Source organism: Oreochromis niloticus, linkage group LG20, assembly GCF_001858045.2.
Source record: "Oreochromis niloticus isolate F11D_XX linkage group LG20, O_niloticus_UMD_NMBU, whole genome shotgun sequence".
NCBI lineage: Eukaryota > Metazoa > Chordata > Actinopteri > Cichliformes > Cichlidae > Oreochromis > Oreochromis niloticus.
Window position 1 is genome coordinate 23,032,536 of NC_031984.2, and position 21,388 is coordinate 23,053,923.

General features: G+C 40.4%; 1 protein-coding gene across 3 annotated transcripts in view; it reads left to right on the forward strand.

Annotated features, from left to right (window-relative positions):
• The window catches only part of LOC100697510 (TOX high mobility group box family member 2), an 81,082-nt gene that overhangs the window by 2,123 nt on the left and 57,571 nt on the right, over positions 1–21,388 (forward strand). The gene's annotated exons all lie outside the window — the stretch shown is intronic.

Genomic DNA, 21,388 nt, shown 5'->3' on the forward strand with positions numbered 1-21,388 from the left:
CTATCTTTTTTTGTAGGTCAAATGAATTGGGATCATCCACCATGCGGATAATCCTAAGAATATGCTGATATCCAGGCGCTGCATGAATCCCGGAAACAAAGCCAGTAGATATTAAACGATATAAAGAGCTTTCGCAGAGGAGAAACCAACTACTGTCACTTAGACATAAAGTGTGGCGGCCCTCGAAAATACAAGTGTTCATTTGAATTATTGAAATCCCCCTCACTGCCTTTACTTGGGTTTCTTTCCACCAGGGGAGGAATAATTTGTTATCATCACATGTGTAACACTAACTACCTTCACTAGCAATGCAAATGAGGCAGGCCCCAGCAGGGATCATTTGGTGTCCTGTTGACACAGTGCATAAGGTCAAGTTCCTTTCCTCAAGCACTTGTCAAAGCGACTGCGGCATAAAAAAGACATCGGATTTGTTGTGTAGGTACTTTATCTACAGATCACATCTGCCTGCTGCTAAGCATCTCTGACAAAAATTGGTTGGCCAGTTTCAAATCCCATCCCGTGTCTCTTTCTTAAGCTACGCACAGAGCCAAAAAAAAGGCTAATCATAGCATTGAGGTCAATTGTTTTGAAGGGCTTACTTTGCATATTCACGCGGGTATTTTGGTTTGTAGTTGAATTTGTTGGTGGATTTGTTGGCTTTCAGTTTAGCTCAAATATATTCAGTTGGGATTATTATTATTGGAAAAGATTCAAAATAATTTGAATAAAAAGAAACACCAGATGCGATTTAGCATTATTCTTCTACGGCTGCTTTTTTTTCCCTTTTTTTTTAAAGCAATTTACAGTCTGAGAAAACATTTCTCCTTTTATCGCTGTGAAATTAATGGTGTTAATCTGAGTCACACACGAGTTTAATTGGATAAAATGAGCATGTGTTTGTATTTTAGCTTTAGTCTGTTTATTTGCAAACCTCTTTTTTGTGTGCTGCTGTTGCTGCTGACTCAATTTGGATACTGTGTGCGGACACAAGCTGAGTTTGAGTAATTAGCAACTTTCTGTGACTTCCAGGGCACACGTGCTCCTGTCATGCTTTCGACCTTTGTGACGTTGCTCATTTGGAGCCGTCGTTGGTTTCATTCATGTTTCTGTGCATGTTCTAGGTCGGGTGTTTCTTAGTCTTTCGGTAACATCTTTGAATATGACAGTGCATAAATCACTTCTGTTAAATTGGTAGTGTTGTCCATAACCAACTAAAGCATTTTGCAGGTAGGAAGTGTGAAAGTTTTCCAAGGTTTTGGAGCGGTGGGTTGTCTTTAGTTATCCATTAAATACCATGAATCATCTGCTAACCAAATCAGTTTGTGGTAAGGCTGTGTTTACTGATCCATTGTTCAGTGGGAAAAAAAAGAGGGTATAAAAGCAAAAAAAAAAAAAAAGCGCAGAGAAGGTACTTTAAGTGCAGATTGAGGTGATTCACAAAGGTCTATAAATAACCTTGAAGATATCTAGCTCAGTACTTTCAATACTCCCTTTATTTCACTGTGAGAGTCTGTGTTATTACTGGGGTGAACTCCCACAGCCAGGGAGAAATCACACAAAATAATACCATTACAAAAGCTTTGTGCTCTGATGGTGATATGAAACTGTACCGTGTTTTTAATGCTGTCAGCTTCCTGACAGACTGCATGGCACAGACATTACTCATATATGCTGTGCAAATGCTGCACAAATTTGCAGTGTAGTAAGCACCGAAAGTAAACAGATACATCTTGTCGTATACAACATGTCCAACTGTAATTGTACTGCGGCTATTCGTTTGTCCAGCACTTTTGGTTTGCTCTGTGAAATGGGAACACAGTGTCTGCTCCTTTATTTGAATACCTTAATCAAACATTGCTGACTGCTGCTGCTTCTGCTGCTGCCGCTGCTGCTGCTGTAGCTGGAGTGAGGTGCTGCCTACAATATAGCAATAGAGTGCAGAGATAGTAAGGCCTGTGTTTATACACTCAGGCCCCACCCAGCTCATATATCCTCCCAACAACTGATATCTGGTTAGATAGAGCAGAACTGAAGAGCAGGCTTTGTTAGTTGGTGGTCTCCCCTGCCTCAGATAAGCTGGGGAATGATGCGCTCCATTTGAATGCCTTATCTCAGTTTTATTTTTTATTATAGGACTACCTTGTCTGTGCTGTGCAAAGGTTTGATTACTTTGCATTAACATAGTCAGCGAGCTTCCATCAACTGATCATCCTCAATTGAAACAAGCTCTTGAATAAACAGTGTTCCTGAATTTACGGTTCATTTTGCCTCAATCTACCGGGGGCTATTTTTAATAACTTAAGTACTTAAAGATGGCTGACAAATTAGCCAGTGCCTGTAATGCTGGCTGTAGTGCCTGCTCATGTTGAGCAGTGTTTTCACTGTTGTAATAAACTCTGTGGTATGTGACAGAGAGGCAGAAAGGGAGAATCAAAGGATGAGCGTGAGTCAAATGGGTTGAAGTAATCAGTGGCCCAGTGTGGGGACACTGTGAGTGTGTGTGTGTGTGTGTGTGTGTGCCCGTGCATGCTAACTCGGGGCCATTCAAGCGTTTTGCTGACTACGGAATCACAATCACAATTGCTTTCATAGCCCTGTGCAGAGGAAGGCCATGCATACCACAGTAAGGGCCGGTGACACACAGTGAACAGGGGCAGAGCAAAAACAGCTCTAAATCATATTCTCCTTGCCCCGACACACAGAGGAGGTTTTAATAGGGATTCCAACCATCTGAAATCATTTCAATAAAACTGGAATTGGCTCTGACAGTGGCTGAGTCACAGGGCCCAGTGTATGGCACAGATATTTCTTGCCATATGATCTTTTTGTTTCATAAGAGACTTTGCTGGACAAGTCTTCTTCCCGAATAAACGCAAGATGCCTGCATCGGTTGTTTTATGCTTTTTTTTGCCAGCTGTGTTTTGGATGGATTTTGACAGATTAAGGAAATGAGACACACGATGATACACGGCTTTAAATTGCCTCGTGTTTCTTGGTTTGGCCCTTAAAATGTAGTCGTTGTGTTTGATCTAGGTTATGAGAGTCACAGTATGATTGTGTGAGTGGTGAGGGTGGAGGTGGGGGGGTTCCCTGTGCTAGTTATTGGCAATGGCAGCACTAAGCTACTTTCTCGTTGGTGGGCACCAGTGCATCCCCCTCAGCGTCTGTTACAATAATTAAGACCAGCCGCCCCGCTGCAGTGTGCTTACATTTGTCTGCCCGGGCCTTCCCATGGGGCAATGCGATGGCATTCTTATTCTTATTCTTATGGCAGAAGAAGGAGAAAGAAAAAGAAACAGAGCCAGCACCTGCTGCAGAGTAGGCCCCTGGGTGTTTAGTTAAATGTTGATTATGTTTGTTAATGGCTGAAAACACATTTAGAAGATGTGTAGGGTGGGGGAGTGCTCTATTTGTCTGTCTATCTGTATTGGTGACAGAGTTCATTGTGGGTTTATATTTAATAAACTTGCAGCTGTTTCAGCTGGAAAAGCTACACTGAAAAAAATGTAAAGGAGTGCAAAAATGTGCCTTGAAATGATTAAAGAGTTACGTATTTAATCAGTTAAGTCGTGCATCCAGAAAAAAATCCCTCTGTTCTCTGGTTGTGTGAAAATGTACTTGTCTTCCTGCTTTTACATCACTGTAAATGTGATGTTGTGTAAATGTGGCTTTTTGACTTTGGCTGACTGTGGAGTGGGTCTCGCACTAATCACAGGGTTGGCAGTTCAATTTCCCGCTCCTCCTGTCTTTATATCTAAGTGTTTTTGGGGCAAGGCATTTAAATCTTTGTTGTTCCCCGTGTTCTCGCCAATACGTAATTGGCTGAATTAGTGAAGTAATAGCTTGATTAACCACAATTTAAAGCTTGTGTGTATTTACTTAATCATTGCATCTAAGTGCATATGTAAACACTCTACATATGTACTGTGTGTATGTAATGTACAGATCTACAGTCTTGGATCCGTTTACTGTTAATATGCACGGTCATATAAACAAAATGTACATTATGTGATTTATATATGTACTGTGCTGTATGTGCTGCATGTATGTGCTCTGCGTATGTATGCATAGAGGAGGCTGAAAGCTGGACAAACACTCTCAGTTGTCTCAGCTTCCTGAGGTATGTCCTGTGCAAACAGCATAGGCCATGATATAAGTGCCTTGCCAGGGGTTTAAGGCTCTTTCCCTCCCTTGTTTTGACTCAGTATCCTTTACAAATATTACCAGCCTGGTGTCAGTACCATGATTTTATTGTGGTCTGAAGGGAGAGTGTCCAAACTCAGATTACCTCAGATTATTGTACATGCAGACTGAAATGATCAGAAACTCTCTAAAGTAAAGCTTGAATTTTGAGATATTTCGACCTCAATGCGGGGCTCATCTGTGTGGATTTATCTCACTCATGGGAGGAAAAATCATCTGTAAGAATGTTTGTTCTTCCAGGGTTGCCATTCACTAGCAGATCTTTGGCTTACATAATTTGAGCGACTGTTGTCTTTCCTGAATTCACTGGCGTCCAGTCATTTGGACTGTTAGAGGTTTCCACTTGAGGAAGACAGGGTTGACAAACCCATGTGATCATGTCTTTACTTTCTTTCCTCTTTTCCCCTGACTGTGACTACTTCTTCTTGTCCCTTGTCTGTCAGAAGCATGTGTTTATTATGTGTGACATATTTAGCAGGCAGATATAATTGCCTGTGCAAGGCTGTAATCGTCTGCGTCCAATTCAGTAAGCAGACTGCGGGAGCCCACAGAGCCACCGAGGTAATCAAACTGTGGCTCATTCTTCCTCTTCGAGAGCTAATGATGAGCTCCACGATCGTTTACAATGGACAGAAAACGAAGCTCAACAGAAAGTACAGAGGTAATAGTTTTTTTAGTGGCTTTTTTTCAGCTCTTTTCGTTTAGGTAATGGGATTTTCCTAAAACAGAGAAAAAGGGAAAAGTTGCTATAGAGTGATGGAAAAAGAAATGGCTAGAGATAGATGTTTAAGAAATAAGAGAGTAGGCAGATCAGAGGAAGCTTGTGGATTGTGAAAAGGGAGGGAAGGCTAAAGAAAGAGGCCCTGTCTTTGTGTTGTCGACCTATTTAGTCTCATGCTGGCCGTGAGCCATGCTGATGAGTGATGTCGCTAAGAAAAACAAACAGAGGATAGAAAAGTAGGATTTTGGAAATTATGACATATGGTCAGTGGTGTTACTGCTATTGGGGACTGTCTGCATGTTCGCTAGGCTTCAGCAACCTCATAGCAGCTCAGCAAACATGTTAACACACAGGAAAGGGAAACTTGAGCGGATCTTTTTATAGAATTGTTAATAACACAGTAGACAGTAGTGAAAAACCATAGCCTAAAGCAGCACTTACTGGCACAACCCACGTGAACCAAGCAAGAATATGTGTATGCACATGCCTGCATGCTTTTATGTACATTGCTGGTGGAAGATGTAGTCAGGGTTTTTCACATATAAGTAAAGAATTCAACATTTTGCCCAAAAGTAGCAGGGGTGGTGTACCTGCTACTTAAACTACATAAACTTAAGCTCATTTTGCACTGAATGCTAGCCAGTCAATGTTATCTTACCTTATTATCAGATCATTACTAGTGAAATACAAGCAGGGTCAGCACAGTGGTGCAGTGGTAAGCACTGTGGCCTCACAGCATGAAGGTGCTGGGTTTGAATACACTGTCCTGCTGCGGTCTTTCTGTTTCGAGTTTGCATATGCTCTCTGTACGTGCACGGGTTCTCTCCAGGTGTTTCGGCTTCCTCCCCCAGTCCAAAGACATGCATGTTGGTGTAAATGTGAGTGTGCTAGCCGTGCGATAGACTGGTGACCCATCCAGGGTGAACCCCGCCTCTCCTTCTATGGCAGCTGGGATAGGGATTTAAGTGTTGTTGGCTCAGGGGTGCTAATTTTAACCACTTTATATATTCGTGGGTAGTTTGATGCCTAAGAGTATATAATTTTTTTTAACTCATAAAGCTACTTCCTTTAAAGTTAAAAAGAAAAAGCCAGTTCACTTATTCAAAACCAAGTGAAAAGGCCTACAAGGGATGGTGTAATAGTTTTACACTAATGATGGGGAAGCAGGGCCGTTAATGTGGATTTTTATAGATGATTTAAATTGTGGGTCAATCTAAATGTTAATAAAAACCTCTTTGCCACATGCTTTTCTTAATGAAATGCCTTTCCTCATTATTTTGTTTAGTAATTTTGTGAGTATTGTATTTTAGTGTCTTGCGTCTAACACAATAAATAAGTGTTTTTCTTTGGGTAAAGGACCTTTTAGCTCTAATTGATTTCTTTTTTTAAACCCTGAGATATCACGTGCCTTGGTTGGGCTTTTGCACTTTAATATATTTGTTGCTGCACTTAAAAAGCAACAAGTGCAGTGTGGTTACGAACTTTGCAAAGCGAGTGTCACAACGAGAAACAAGTGTTTGTGGCAGCGGGGCAGGAAAAGCAAGTGAAACTGAGAGATGGTCATGTTTTATTAAGCCTGATAATGCAGCCTAATCTGTGGCTTGGGTTACACATTGCTTTGTGGGTAATTAGAGATCATGTCGTATGCCTGGCCTGCTGAATAATTGCACTCCGCCCTAATCCCCTCCTATCCGCCTTTCACCCGGCACCTCGCTGTTTCTCTCCCTTCATTCTCTCCCTCACGCTCCTAGAATCCTTCATGCTTCCATAAGAGCTGCCGTCTTGTCAAGGAAATGCACAAATAAGCAAACATAGCAGCCGTATTTCAGGTAGCTAGTCATCCGAAAGTTACCTTGCTGTAAGAGACTTGAAAATGTGCTTATGTGCTTAGAATTCAATAGGAGGAAGTCAACAGTAGAGCACTTTGTGGTTTGCTTTGTGGAACTTGTTAGATGAATGACTAATGCCTCCTGGCAAGTGCCCCAGGTTTACTATTACCAAAACAATGGCACTTGATACAGAGCACCATAGCCCTGGTTTTCATGCAGACAGGAGCTGCTGTTTTCTTTTGAATCCTAAATGCTGAATGCCCATTCATGCAACATCCCTTGAACATGGAGACGCACACCAAGGAAATTCTCAACGGGCACGGTGGCTTGTTGGAAAAAAATCCCACAAATTTCTTTTCACTTGTTGTGCCCAGTTTTCTCATTGTTAAAAACTCACAAGTGTTTTTTCCCCTACTATCTAGATCTATTTATTGTCATTTGTAGAACTGAAACAGGGTTTTGATAAGCGCACAGTTAAATAATTGCTGGTCTTACACAGAGCTTGACAGAGCCGTCATTAAACGCTGTACATATTTCAGGTAGAAAGTCGCGGATTCTGTTGTTGGTGTAGATCAAAAGCATCTACTGCCCCCACCGTAGACTCAAGAAACCGTACAGGGGTAAAGACAGGAAGAACAGCAGCTTTAAACTATAAACTCTGAGATGAATTCATGCAGTGTTTCCCCTGCAATTTTTTTTCACGCCTTGTGGTTTGAGCTCAAAATCCCCATTACATTTAAGAATATATGAAAGTAACAAAATAAAACCCACTGTATAGAAACTAAATGCATTTATCGCCTCTGTATCTCAGGCACTTCGCAAAACCTCATCCTACAGTATGCGCTCAATGAATGACTAAAGAAAGTGTGCTAAAAACTTGTCAAATCTTTTCCCTGTGACTAGAAATGACAGTATAATCACCCCCAAATTAGTTACAGTACTTTAGTAATGTGTGGTTACCCACATGTGTTACACTCGAGTTATTAATATGCACAGCCACAATAAGAGGGCTCACTAATAATCATTTATCCAGGTCAGGCCAGTCCATTCACACACACACAGACGCTGGGGTGTCAAATACTGCTGTTTTGTCACAGCTTTCTGCATCTCACAGATATACACAAGGTATTCTTTGTGTTAGTGCTCTGACGCACCGGGTTACTTGCAACTTTTCAGGACCCTTGGCATCACATTCAAGGCACTATTTAGGCTTAAGCTTAAATTTTCAAACACCAGGGTTAACGTTGCATATTTTAACTGAAACCACAGTCTCTTTGCAAAGCCCAAACAAGTACTTTTAGTGCCTAAACCCTACCCGGGAGTGAAAGCAAAAGAAAAAAATCTAGTGAAAACAAAGTGAAAGAACGCGTAAACGCAAATCGGAGAAACTGAGAAACCAACACTTTACAACAGGACCGTAATCTCCCTGCAGTCCAGTGTGTCAAGACACGTTAAAGGACACCTTATTCAATTCAATTTATATTGTGCCAAAGCACGATAAAACCGTACCAATTAGATGACCCCCTTAGAGCAAGCATTTGGTGACACTGGGAATGAAAACCTCCCTTTTAACAGGAAGAAACCTCCGGCATTCAAGGGAAAGGAGACGGGACAAAAGACAAAGTCTGGAAGAGAGAAAGAGATTTACGATAACTAATGATTAAATGCAAAGTGATTTATAAACATAAAGTGAGTGAAAAGAGGTGAATGAAGAAGAAATGCTATTTAACTGTGAAAGTGAATAAGCATGAGATACATTGAATCTAGACTTTTGAAGCCAGGGGTCAAACCAAAGCACGTTTGGGTCTGAAAGAACTTTGACCTTGACTTGAGACTCAGTGACAGGATCATTTAGATATTCCCTGACTATACAAACACATCCATTTTAAATCGTTTTAATTTTCTAACCTGTGCTATGGGCGAAGTTAGAGATTGTACTGGTTTTCAGTCTTGCTGGAGTTTTAACAGCAATACACCCCGTGCTAGTGATAATTCTTTAATATTTTTAGTATCCTCCCATGAGCCTCAAAGCATCAGATTATTCTTCTGTTTGTCAGTATTATTTATTTAAAGGCTAACATGGTGTTTGATGCCTAAAGTGTGGGATCGTGATGCCAGTCTCACAGAATCATTTGATACATTTTGGATGAAACTGTTCACAAATGCTTCCAACATGGGCAATGATTAGGAATTGATAGGTTCCAAAATTAAGACACTTAAGGCCAAGTTGATACCAGGACCACACACAGATACATGCACGGGGTCAGATAGACTCGTACTTGCTCACTTTTCTTCTGAAGCCCCACCATTTACACACATGTGCCCACGTGCATGCTCGTGGGCACACACACGCACGTTTCCCACATAGCTTCAAGGCATTTCATTTCCTCTCCTCCTGAGACAACATCACAATATAATGGGACATGGTGTCACATGACAAGAGCAAGTACATGTAGCGATCAAATCGCTCTTTCAGTCTCACTCTAGCTTGAAGGGCAGAACGGTCAGTCGTTACATAAACTAGGGTTGGTTCAATTACAGAAAAATGTGCTTTGTGTCCTTGTCATAAGGAGAGTGATGAAGCACATAAAAAAAAACCCAGTTTATTGTTGATGTTCCTTCATGGTTTCGGAAAAATACCTCACTTTCTATATTCACATCGACAGAATCGTACAGTATGGAGACACATGTACTTCATTTAGGTTTGCCTGCACTACTGAAGTGTCTGCATGGAAACACACCTGCACTGCTACCTTAAAGAGTGACCAGCTGATATTCAGAGTATAAGGAATATGTGCACAAATGGTAATTCCCGTCAGTGAGTAAAGCTTTCCATCCAGAGGAAAGGACAAACTAATACTCAAGAGTGAAATACCAAATGTCCTATATAAGGAAATGAGTGCCTAGAGAAATATAAACTCACCGACATTTGACCTTTTCCCTCCCTTATGAGGCATCCCAAGAAATAATCAAAGACTATCGGGGTTGTGCATTTTCTATGTAGATTGTAATTTTTCAGTGCTTAACTCACATCATGTTAAAGTAAGTAAAGTAAGTCTCAAATTGTAGCAAAACAAAAAAGTGTCTTTATTCCATTAAGCTCACAATGATCTCTTCTGTCTCTGGGATGATTTTCCTTTCTTTTTTTTCTCTCAGGTGTATAGCAGAAGTTAATTCTTCACATATTGAACCTTGTTGTGGCTGACAGTTGCTCCAGGTATTCACTGTGTGCTGCCATCTCACAGTTTTCAGACACACCGGTAATTAAGTCATCTTGAAGCCTTGAGAGTGCGACTATGGCGTACTGAGCTGAGACCAATCTGCCACTAATTGTCCCGAGTTTTAATTTCTAATGGAATAAAGGCCAGAGGGAATGACGCTTAACGAGACGCAGTTAATGTGTGCGCGCGCGCGCGTGTGTGTGAGACTGTGCGCTCTGTTTACTGTAACTGCTATTGCTCTAGTAAATAGAGGAACAAGAGTGAGAAAAGCAAGATGTTTCCTTTTGATTTTGTTGTCTCATTTTGCCGTTTATTCTACATAGCCCTCAGGATATCACTGTCAGTTCTGTGCTTTACTTTTGTATGTGAGGAATGCTAAATGTGACATTATTGAGTGTACTTTCACAACAGAGGCTAAGATAGCCGCACAAATTGAGGAGCGCCCTTCTTAGCAGCTGTAACAGTGGAGACCCCTCTAAAAGTGAGAAATGCTTTCTTGCCTTGGCATTCAAGTTATTGCTCAGAAAGCATGGGTGTGCATTGGAACTGGAAAGGTTGTTTACATAGCCTTGGGAGTGTTTGTGTCATGATTTAGATTCCAGGCATTTCAACATCCAAATAAATCAGTTTAGCCTTCTGAGGACAAGTAAACCTCCAAAAGAAGAAATGGGCCAGCTGTGTTTAAAACCTATTAGGTGGGTTTATCTCTAAAGCAATCTTCTTTTCAGTTACAGGTGGAGGAAGTACCAGAGCACTTGGCGATAAAGATATTCTATCTTTTATTTACAACTTAAGATTGCGCTTACCACATTTGTATGTTTGTTCTATTTTAAATATGCTTCATATGGACGTTTATCCATTATATCCATGATTCTGATGACAGCACATGCCTCCAAATACAAAAACAGCCGTCATGTCCTGTAAGATTTTACACAAGTGAAAAGTCTGTCACCAACAACATCCAAAAATATACATCAGATCTGGCCCGAGGATGCATGCCTACATGATTATTTCATTTTCGAACACTTTGGTGACTTCACAGTAATTTTTCTACCTTATCGCTTTTTAGTGGGGTTTGCTTTTGCAGCTGACTCAAGGCCCTTCCTCTTATTGTTTCAATATGTCTGAGCATTGTTTGAATGAGGTCAAGCATTACCGATCTGGCCTGGGGCCAGCTTGACTTCAGCTGATTTAATTGAATCTACGACATGAGTCAAACTCAAACAAGCAGAGACTGCTTTGCCATGACAGCCTCATTACTCCACATTAAGAAGTCATTTCACAATGCATTGTGACTTTGGGCTTGACAAATGGTGAAAAGGGATGAAATCAAATAAGTGAGTACATTTTGGAGGACTACTCTTGAAATGCTCTGGCTGGAAATACGCCAGTACTGTACATATATTAGGAGAGAGCGCCCCCCATAAAAGTCTCTCTGCTGTTTTGTATAAGTTAATGTGAATGCCTTCTGGGTTAAAGTGTTCCCATGTTTGCCATCTGCAGTAATGGAATGACATTCAATGCCATTTTCCCTCTTAAATGGAATTTTTGTCAAAGCGTTATGAATTCAACCTGCCTTGTCACTCAAGCCGCAGACATTGCTGAGAGGGGAGAAAATATGCGAATGAAACCTTTCACTGCAGATTTTACTGTTAGCTGTGAGCAGACCAAATAATGACGCCTTTATCACGTCTACGGCACAACAAACAAAGAAAGCTTTCTTGTGACATACCAGAAGATATGATATCAGGCAGTATAATGACATACATTATGTATATAACGCATACACAACATTCATAGCATCTCTGCAGTGTGCAACTTACATTTCTGCATTTCATCAGCTCGAACCTCGACTAAATTTCTCAATTAAGCATGCATTCTTTGAGAGCAATTGGCAGCTTGGCTAAAGCTTGTAGGGGGGGAAAAAAGAAAAAAAAAGAAAAACGTAGAGCAAGCTCAACATGCCAGGGCCTCCCTTCACAATAGGGAAGGAAATGTTGAGACTGCAAGGGCTGTGGAGTGGAGATATGGCAGTGTTTGCTTAGGGCTAGGTATCGGGCACAAAAACAAACATGGCTGCCCTTAATGAGTCTGTTTGCCTGCCAAAGGTAAAGACAGCTGTTGTCTCTTGCCACAATGGAACAGACCACAGTCCCACGGAGCACAGAGGAACACGCCGCGTCCCCATAGTAACACTTACCTTATGTTTACTCAAAAGTCAACTTATGAAGTCGTCTTTACAGATAAATAGTGAGTAAAATGTAAATGATGAGCCCATACGGCACTTTCATGAGGTCTGGCTGTGAAATGCAATGGTCTATTAAGTCATTAGGGCGGTAAAAGTGAATTTGCTTGTGGGAGTGTGAAACGGCTGTGCAGAGAGTTTAGGCTCGTTATAGCTCACAGTAGTAACGAGTGAGAGTTGGGAAAGTGTGACTTTCATTGTTTAATAAAGCAGAGCACATGTTATTGGACTGTTGAAAAGAGCCATGCGTTTTTTTTTGCATCTGTCTTTCAGGACTAGAGAAAATCTCTCAAAAATCTCTTCTGGTGTCAAGTGGCTTCTCAAAAAGACGCTAATGCAGGGATATAGGCAAAGTGGGGCATACTGAAACCTCAAAAAGCACTTTTCTCCCCTGTGAAAAAAATTAATACATTCTCGCTGTACCTGTCTAACTAAATCAGCACCGACAGCTTGCTGTACTCCAGGGCTAATTTTAGAATTAAGAACATGAGTGAGATGACTGCACAAGCATTTTGTTAAGAAAAGAGAAGCCACTGTGAACATTGAAGTTCCAACCGTCAGTTGCATCACAGCTTCTGTTGAACCAAAGCCCTTCCAGCCCCCCACCACCACCACTTTCCTGGCATTGTTTGCTGTGCATTTTTTAGTCACTGATTGGACAGCAGCTTTTTCCATTGTTACACTGGCCCCCTGACAAAACCAATGACAATATCACAGATAAATAAAAATGTTCAATACTATATGGGTAAGTATGATAAATTGACTTTTTTTTAAGCTCAGCCAAGCTTGTTAGTCAACCTCAGGTACACATCACATTACAAGAACACAGGAAATAACTGAGAGGTAGCTTACCTAAAAACAGTCCCGCAAAGGGGTAGTAACATTATAAAGAATAATGAGTTGTAGCATTAAGATTTATGTATGTAAATGTAAATATTACACCTGAGTTCCAAAATATAACAAACGCATATGTATTTCCAAAATTTCAAGCTTTAAAAAAACATTATGAATAGGCTTTTGTCATTTAAGCAGGTTTAGATGAATTTCCATCTTAAGCAAGAGTTAACCTTGATGACTGGAAATCATATCCATGGTTTACATGTTCGCCATTTCCCAGAATGGTAGATTGCAGTTAATTACTCTACAATTATATTGTGGCCACCAGATAACTGTCAATGACAGCTGAAAAGCACATTTCCTGTTTGACTGTTTCAAAGAAATGCAGCATAACTTAACCAAGGAAGTATTGTGACTAGGCTGAAAATGTACCTGACCACAAGTGGGTTGCTACAAGTCCTGAGTAGTGACTATAAGTGACTGGCACTTTCTGTCCTACATATTTGCATGAATGCCCCACATTATTTGTGGCCTTTAAAGTTCTTTGCTTTGCAAGGCAATGCTAATGTATAGAACATGTACTTTCAGGAGAGCGTGGTGCTAGACATGTTATTGAACAGCTATAGTACCGTATCCGGTATTTGGTCATGAGGGCAAAATGAATTCACAGTTCTAAGACGGTTGAGAAAATTTGAGAGCTTTTCTTCTACCAGCAACAAGTGCCAGAAATTACACTTAATTTTTATTTGGTTCTCCTTTTAAGGGGACTAAGGAACCACTCAGAACTAAATGAATAATGAATGAAGTTCAAGAGTAAAAGAAATCCCACTGCTCTGCCTTACAGCTGCTATCAGTCTGTCAGCGGTGAATAATTAAGACATAAATTTTGCCTTTGCTTATTTTTCTGGAGCTCGTTTCAAGGTTTAGATCCGGGATATTTGGCTTTCTGGTTCCCTCCGTGGCTATAGTCTCCCCCTGTTTGTTTGCAGTGGTGTTGTTCAATTAAACTGCAGGGTGTTTTTTTAAGAGATTTGGTTTTCAAGTGACTCCCCAGAGAGACAGCAAAGGAAATGGCTGAACACATCAGACACATTCGTCTTCTCTGCTTAGTTACTTTCTAGGGGGAAGATGGTGATACCTATTTCCTCTGTCTAATGTGTTTGCTTTACACCATATGCCAAGTGTCAACATCTAGCTTCTTGACAGTCATTTTTCATTTACAGCAACTAGCCAGGTTGAATAACCTAAGGCATTGCGCTGTTTTTGTGTTTCACTTTTATCAGCCACTTGTTTTTAAGGTAGCAAACTTCTAACATGGTTAAGGTTAAATGTGCTCTAGTCAGAGATTATTACTTAATAGCCTTGGCTGGTTGTTGATTGAGAATAAAAAGCCAATTATCATAATAGGATATGGGACATAATGACAGAATTAAATGAGTGTGACAGACACACAATAGGCCTGCTCTGTCATCGCCTTAGCCCAGCACGCTTATTAGAATTAATCTGGCCTGATTAAAAATGCAAATGGCTCAAAGTCATTGATGGAGTTTACATGTTGTTTATAACATTTAAATGATTTAATTACATGGAAAATGAAATGGTGGGATGTGCGATTGATTTTCGTTCTTTCCTTCTTTCTTTTTTGGTTGAATATTCTCTCATGCCAGGAAGAGAAGGTAATGAGATTAGTGCTCTCTGTTTCTCTGTTTCTGTCTCCATCTCTGCCTTTCAGAAACTGCTGGTTTGGTTCATCGAACCAAGAAAAGCTGCTTTATTGTTATCACCGAAAACATTTTATCTTTGTCTTAGAAGCACCTACTGTGTTGTGTGGGCAGAGACCTTCAAAAATTTAAAGTGTTTCCTCCTACAATGCATCATTTTAAAAGACCACTATATGATTTATAGCCAAGAAGTGACACGCATTCTTTTGTTTCCTGATGCTATTTTTTTAATAAACAGCAGTGTAGATTAGCCACCTGAGATCTTCAAAGACAGATTTTAATAGTCTAAGATGTAATGACATGCTGTACAGCCTGTGGCGACTTGTTAATGTACGTGGCATGCTTTGACATTTAAGTTTTGATTCCAGGAAGGTGTTTCCCCCAAATAATTATTCGTAACATAACATGTAAAGACAGGAAACATACTAATTTATCCCAAAACCTTAGGATAAACACCTCTGTTTCTGTACAGTACTATGGTATGTATTGATTCTACAGTTATTCAAATTAATAGATTTTTTATCTCATGAACAATTTTGAGTGTGATAGAAAATTAACTGAACATGATCGGGCAATATTGAAGATTTGACAAGAAAACACAAAGAAAAGGCAAATCGGTGGCTGAGCCAATCATAACCTTTCCCTGCAAGTTTTCTTGACTAGTCTGGAGCAGAAGGTGAACAGCTCGTCCCTCGAAGTGGATCATCAGCCGCTGTTTGGAAATACTTTAGATTCGTCGCAAGTGATGTCAGCCGAGAGCAAATGACATGCAGAGTCCACAGGTCTTTGTGTGAACTGCAAAGCAACACATCTAACTCATTCAACTACCTGAAGTTACACCACAAACTGTATAATGAATGCGTGCAAGGCCAAGAAAAACAATGCGGTGGTTGCCAAGGTGAATCATCAAACGTGAGCTGAGATGTTCATAAAAGCCTGTACAGCGTGTCAGCGTATCGATCCATTTCAGAAATACCAAATGACCACTAACCAATCGCATGTGGCCAGAAATAAATGCTCAGAGAGCAACAAAGGCTTTGAGAAAATGGTCAACTGAATGGATAAAAGATATTTTATCCACTCATGCAGTTATTTTGTTAAAGTGGCTTTAGAAGTTTTGCTCACGTCCATCATGCAGGTACACATGAAGGTGAATAAAGAGGTTCACTTAGGCCTGACAAACACCTTATTTGTCTTTAAAGATTAATTTATTAATTTAGTACAAGTAAAGGTGAAGCCAGTTCCCTGTTGATTTCTTGTTATGTTTTGGTGCAATTTTTTTTTTCTTCCAAGATGCATCGAATTTTGTTGCATAAGGATTTAAAAAGCAACGTGGCGTTTACATGACACAATAAAAACACTTTTGTCAGTAGAAATCAGTGAATAACAAATAATCGTGATCTCGATATTGATAATCTTGCAGTCCGGCTGTCAGGGTGTACATGATGGAGTGTAAGCAGCAAGCCTGACATCTACCTTCTTGCCAGTAAAGGTTTCAGAAGACACTATTTTCAGACTGTGTGCAGTTTGCACACTACCGGTACAGGTTAATAGTTTAGCTTACTTGAAATATGCTTGGTGTTTTTGCACCTTTCACTTGTGGTTTAAAAAAAAAACAAAAAAACCTTGCTAGCATGGGTTGGACGTATTGTAGGGGAAGGAAATTGACTTTTTCTTTGCTGGTTTGGTTTTTGTTTTCTTTTTCAGACAGGTTACCTGAAACCAGGGTTTTTGTTGTTAATGTTGCGTTTTTTGTGTGTTTTTCAAAAAATATATACATACACTTATCAGCCACAACATTAAAACCACCAACGAGTGAAGTGAATACATTTTTTTGGTTGTGAAACACTGCGCCCTGGCATTCATGTGGATACTACTTTTGATCGGTACCACCCACCTAAAGTCAGGATTTAACAGCACTGTTTAATCCTGACTTTAGACTTGGTTTAATCCCAGCCAAGGTGTTGCCCCGGTATTCAGATCTGTCTTCCAATGGATCAAGCCTCCACAGAATGCACCAGAAAAAAGAGTTGCATCCAACCTCCAACCACCATGCCCATAGGGGTTAGAGTTGCTTTGTGAGAGGGGATCCTCTGAAAGCAACTCTTCTTTTTTTTCTGTTTGGATGCAAATCACCTAAACCACTAAAAAGGCACATGGTTTTAATGTTGTGGCTGATTTGTGTACACGCCTTTACCGAGGGTGTTATTAGGGTATTTATAGTCATATCAATTCACAGCTGTTATGGAAAAGTTTTATTTGATTCAGTGTGTTTTTCTTCCAATAATAAAATTTCTGTGAGTGGGAAAGAAGGTTTTTTTTTTTTTGAAATGTTATTCATATGAGGGGGCCACATGTTCAGTTTTGATGTTGATGGGTAGAGTTGTTTCCACAGCTCTGTTTCCCCACCGACCTTGCCAAATGTCATCAGCAATGCCGTTATTGAATGCCTAATGTAGATGTCAACATTAAGCTGCAAGCAGATGTGAAATTGTGAATTGTAGCTAATTTTTTTTCGTTTAAAGACTTTCTGTAAGAAGACATACAGACCTAAAACTTCGTGTTGACAGAACAGGATCAATTCCAACTGTGTGTCCGAACATCAGCTCAGCGTGTTGAAATGGAAAGTATGCTATCGATCTGTGTGCATTAGAGCTCTACTGTAACACGAGCAGTGAGTGGCAGAACAAAAGAGGCACTGTGTGTGTCACACAAGAGGAGATGTGAAGTACAAAGAAGGCCGCTAACTTCAGGCTGTCTGTTGGCATTTCATTGTTTACCATCTTGAGTCTGACCGGTATATAACATATATTTGTATTTCGTGGAGGAATTTTAGTCGCTCACGTGCATCTGGATCTGATTTTGAATGGTCTGAAATTTAATTGCCTCGCGGAGAGAAAAGTTATTGAGGTGGGTGGTATCAAAATGCTTCAAAAAGTATGACATGATATGGGCTGACTTAAGAAAATACAGAAGAAAGCCAAAAAAAGACTGCTGCGATAAAGGTCAGGCAGCGCAGTTTACATCCTGAAAATCACATTGCTTAATAACAAACACCTCCTACACTTTCACAGTTCAAAAAAGCTGCTCACCTTAATTCATTGCAACTTAAATGTTATTCACAGCATCAGTTATATTCTTTCAAAATGTTATCCCAAGGCGCATTTGTTGTTGGTGTCAAACTCATCATTGCAGCCTGCTTGTCTAACAGCACACTGAAACCACATGCCCATATGGATAAGATCTACAGAAAACACAGATAGCCTATATTAAAAGAATGGGCCTTTCATTTCAGAATGCCCATCGTGATACACTGTAAATTTTCCAGCTTAGTCTTGCTGTAACTGATGCTCCTGTGATCTGAGCTGTCACAAAGTTTACGTTTGACTTTTTGCTAGAGCTGGGCGATAGAACGATAACGATATGTATTGCGAAATAACTTTTTCTCGATAGAAAAATTAAACTATTGCGATAGGCCTCATCTCTCTTGTCCTCTTAAAAGAAAAAAAAGAACAGCCAATCCAAATTAAGTTGCGCAGAGCCGAACCAATCACAGCCGCAGCGTCACGTCACGTGACTTGTTACGTACAGCAAGTGCCAAGGCGCACATGTGTATTTGTTTGGGAAGCAGCCAGCCGGGCTGCCCAGGTAATGGAGGAAATGAGTGTGCCGACTAGAGAAAAATCAATGAAGGTTACCGAAGAAAAAACAGATGATGGTTCCAATGCCGGAGAGCTTGTCGAACGGAATGGCCATACAATTTCCGTAGTGTGAAGGTATTTCGGCTATTTCAAGTCTGACAAAAAACAGAGTAGCGCGCACTGTAAATTGTGCCGAAAGCAGGAAATACAATAAACCGGTGCATGCTCAATCTCTGACTGAAAGCGCTAATTCGTCATTCGGCTTTTGTCAGACTAAAGTAACTGTTAAAACTGTTTGAAAAGCTAAGCTATACAACAAGGAGAGATTGAGAATTTCCTTTTAGTTCTCAGTTTATTTGATATTGACAAAAGTTAATCAATTTTGTCTGTTCTTCTGTAAAATGACCTAAGATTTATTTTTAGAATTAATATTTTGTTTCTAAGTGGAATTGACAATTTAGTGGTCTGTTTTGTTTGTTCTGTTTGAAACTTAAACGCTTTAGCGGCTGCCTTTTGTGTAGTTTGCAATATTTGCCTTTATTTATCTGAAACTGAAGTCTCATGTTCCTTAAGTACATCTACCCTGTTGAACTTATTATGGGAAATAAATATTTAAATCAAAACAAGCTGCTGATTATTTCACATTTTACTTGTGAGCAACGGCACATTTAAATCTGACAAATGTAGTTATTTGGCTTATATCGTGATATATATCGTTATCGCCTGCAATGAAAAAAACATATCGTGATATGAAAAAATCTTATATCGCCCAGCTCTAGTTTTTGGTGATCTCCTTTAACATAATGCAGACACACAAAACAGCTTCATTGACCTGGTTTCAATTAGTTAAAAAACAATTTAAAAAACAAACACCCAGTTTCTCATAGTCACTTGCTTCCAAAAACAATGGATCAACCCTGAAAGGCTGTTGATGTAGTACTTTTCTCCTTGTGAGAGTAACACTGACCGTTGACTAACCACTGCTCATTCGGATAAGACCATATCAACCAAATATCTGACCGGTCGACTCTTGAGACTGCAATTTCCAACAGTTTAGACAGTTTGTACACTGTAAATGTCTACAAATCACTGGATATTGTGTATTTTGGGACATGGCTGTAATCTCCATGAGCTGGTCTCAGTCATAACTGGATTGTCTTATAAGGCTGGGAGCCATACATCCTGTGTTGATATTTGTCCTCTTGCAACTCTCCTAGGACCAGAACACAATTATTCCTTTGTGCCATGCAGTACAGTATATCACATGCTGCACATTTCTGCTAGAGGAAGCACACAGTGTTGTGTTGTTGCATATGGCAATATGATAAATAGGCCCATGCTTTAGACTATGAGGATAGAAGGCCCTCATAGTCTGAGCACAAATGATTGGATTATATTGTAAACAAAGTGGGCTATACATTGTGTGATGTAAATATTTTAATCCTAATCCTGTGACCGAAGGATTTAGGTTCTCGAGCACTTCCACGTCTGAGATCACGATCTTTAGCTGGAAAAGGGGAGTGCTCAATCCGGGTGAGGGAGGGAGGAGTTGCTTCTGCAAGTGGGGGAGTTTAAGTGTCTTGAGTGAGAGGAGTGGACAAATGGATTGGCGGTCTGTTGTGGTAAATAGAGAGCTGAGTGTGAAGGCAAAGTTATTGATTTACTAGTCAATCTACAGCCGTAAGATCGCCTATGTCCACGAGCTCTGGGTACAGACTAAAAAATGAGATTTCGGATACAAGCGTTAAAAATGAGGTTCCTCCAAAGGATGGCTGGGCACTCCCTTAGAGACATTCGGGTGGGTCTCATAGCAGAAACACTACACCTTCACACTAAAAGTAGCCAGCTGAGGTAGTTCATTTTTCTGACTAGGGTGCCTGCTGGATGCCTCCTAGGTGAGGGGTTTTAAAGGATTTCCTACTGGGAGTAGGCCTAGGGCAGACCCAGGACACACTGGAGAGATTATATCTCTTGGCTGATTTGGCCTCGGTGTACCCCCAGATGATGGAGGAGGGCGAGGTAGGTCTGAACATCTTTGCCTAGACTGCTGCCCCCATGACCCAAACTCAGATAAACGATAGAAAAATGAATGTATGGCAAACAAATAGAGGATAAAGACCAATATTCCTGCTTTAACTGAACAGTCTAGCACAGCACAGAGGTGATTTTTCAAAATGAATAAACTATAGGGTGTGAAAGGCAAAAAAGGCAGCAGTGCATTGGATGTGAAGACAAAGATCTGTGACCACATCTAAGAAGACAGAGAAACAGTCAGTGTCAGGGCCTTTTCAGTAACTGCACTGTTCAACTGTACCTACACACGATGACAGGAAACGTGGCGGTGACAAGGAAAACCCTGAGATGCCACATGGAGGGGTAAAAATAGGCCACTTGGCACGAGAGACGGTAAAAGAGGGGGAGGAGAAGAATCAGAAAGAGAGGAAAATTGGTGCACATTCTTCTTGTAGGGACTTTCTTCTGCAAGCCCGAGATAAGAAACTTCACTGTTGGCAAGTTGTTAGATCAATCTCATTTTTCGCTTGTTCCTTTTCAGAGAGAGAGAGAGAGAGAGAGGCAGAAAGAAAAAAAATGATTTTGTTTCCTCTAGTTAAACAACAAAGGAACATTGAGCAGTGCTCTGTTCTGACTTTACAGTCTACACCTCCTACACCTTCACAGTTCGAAAAGCTGCCCACTTAAACACATTACAGCCTCAAATATGTCATACATCTCACTTCTTAACAGTGTCAGTAATAGTCCTGCTAAATATTGACACAGGGAAAACCCACATTTCATGTTGGGTTCAACACTGCTTTTCGCTCTCAGGTTGATGACAGGGTTAGTCTGCAGTGATTCAGTTGTCACAAACATAGTTGCACGCTGTCGTAGAGCTTGACACTGGAAGAAAATAGCTTTGCTTCGTGAATTTAAAGATCCTTTAAGGGTAAAGTGACTATAAAGTGTACGATT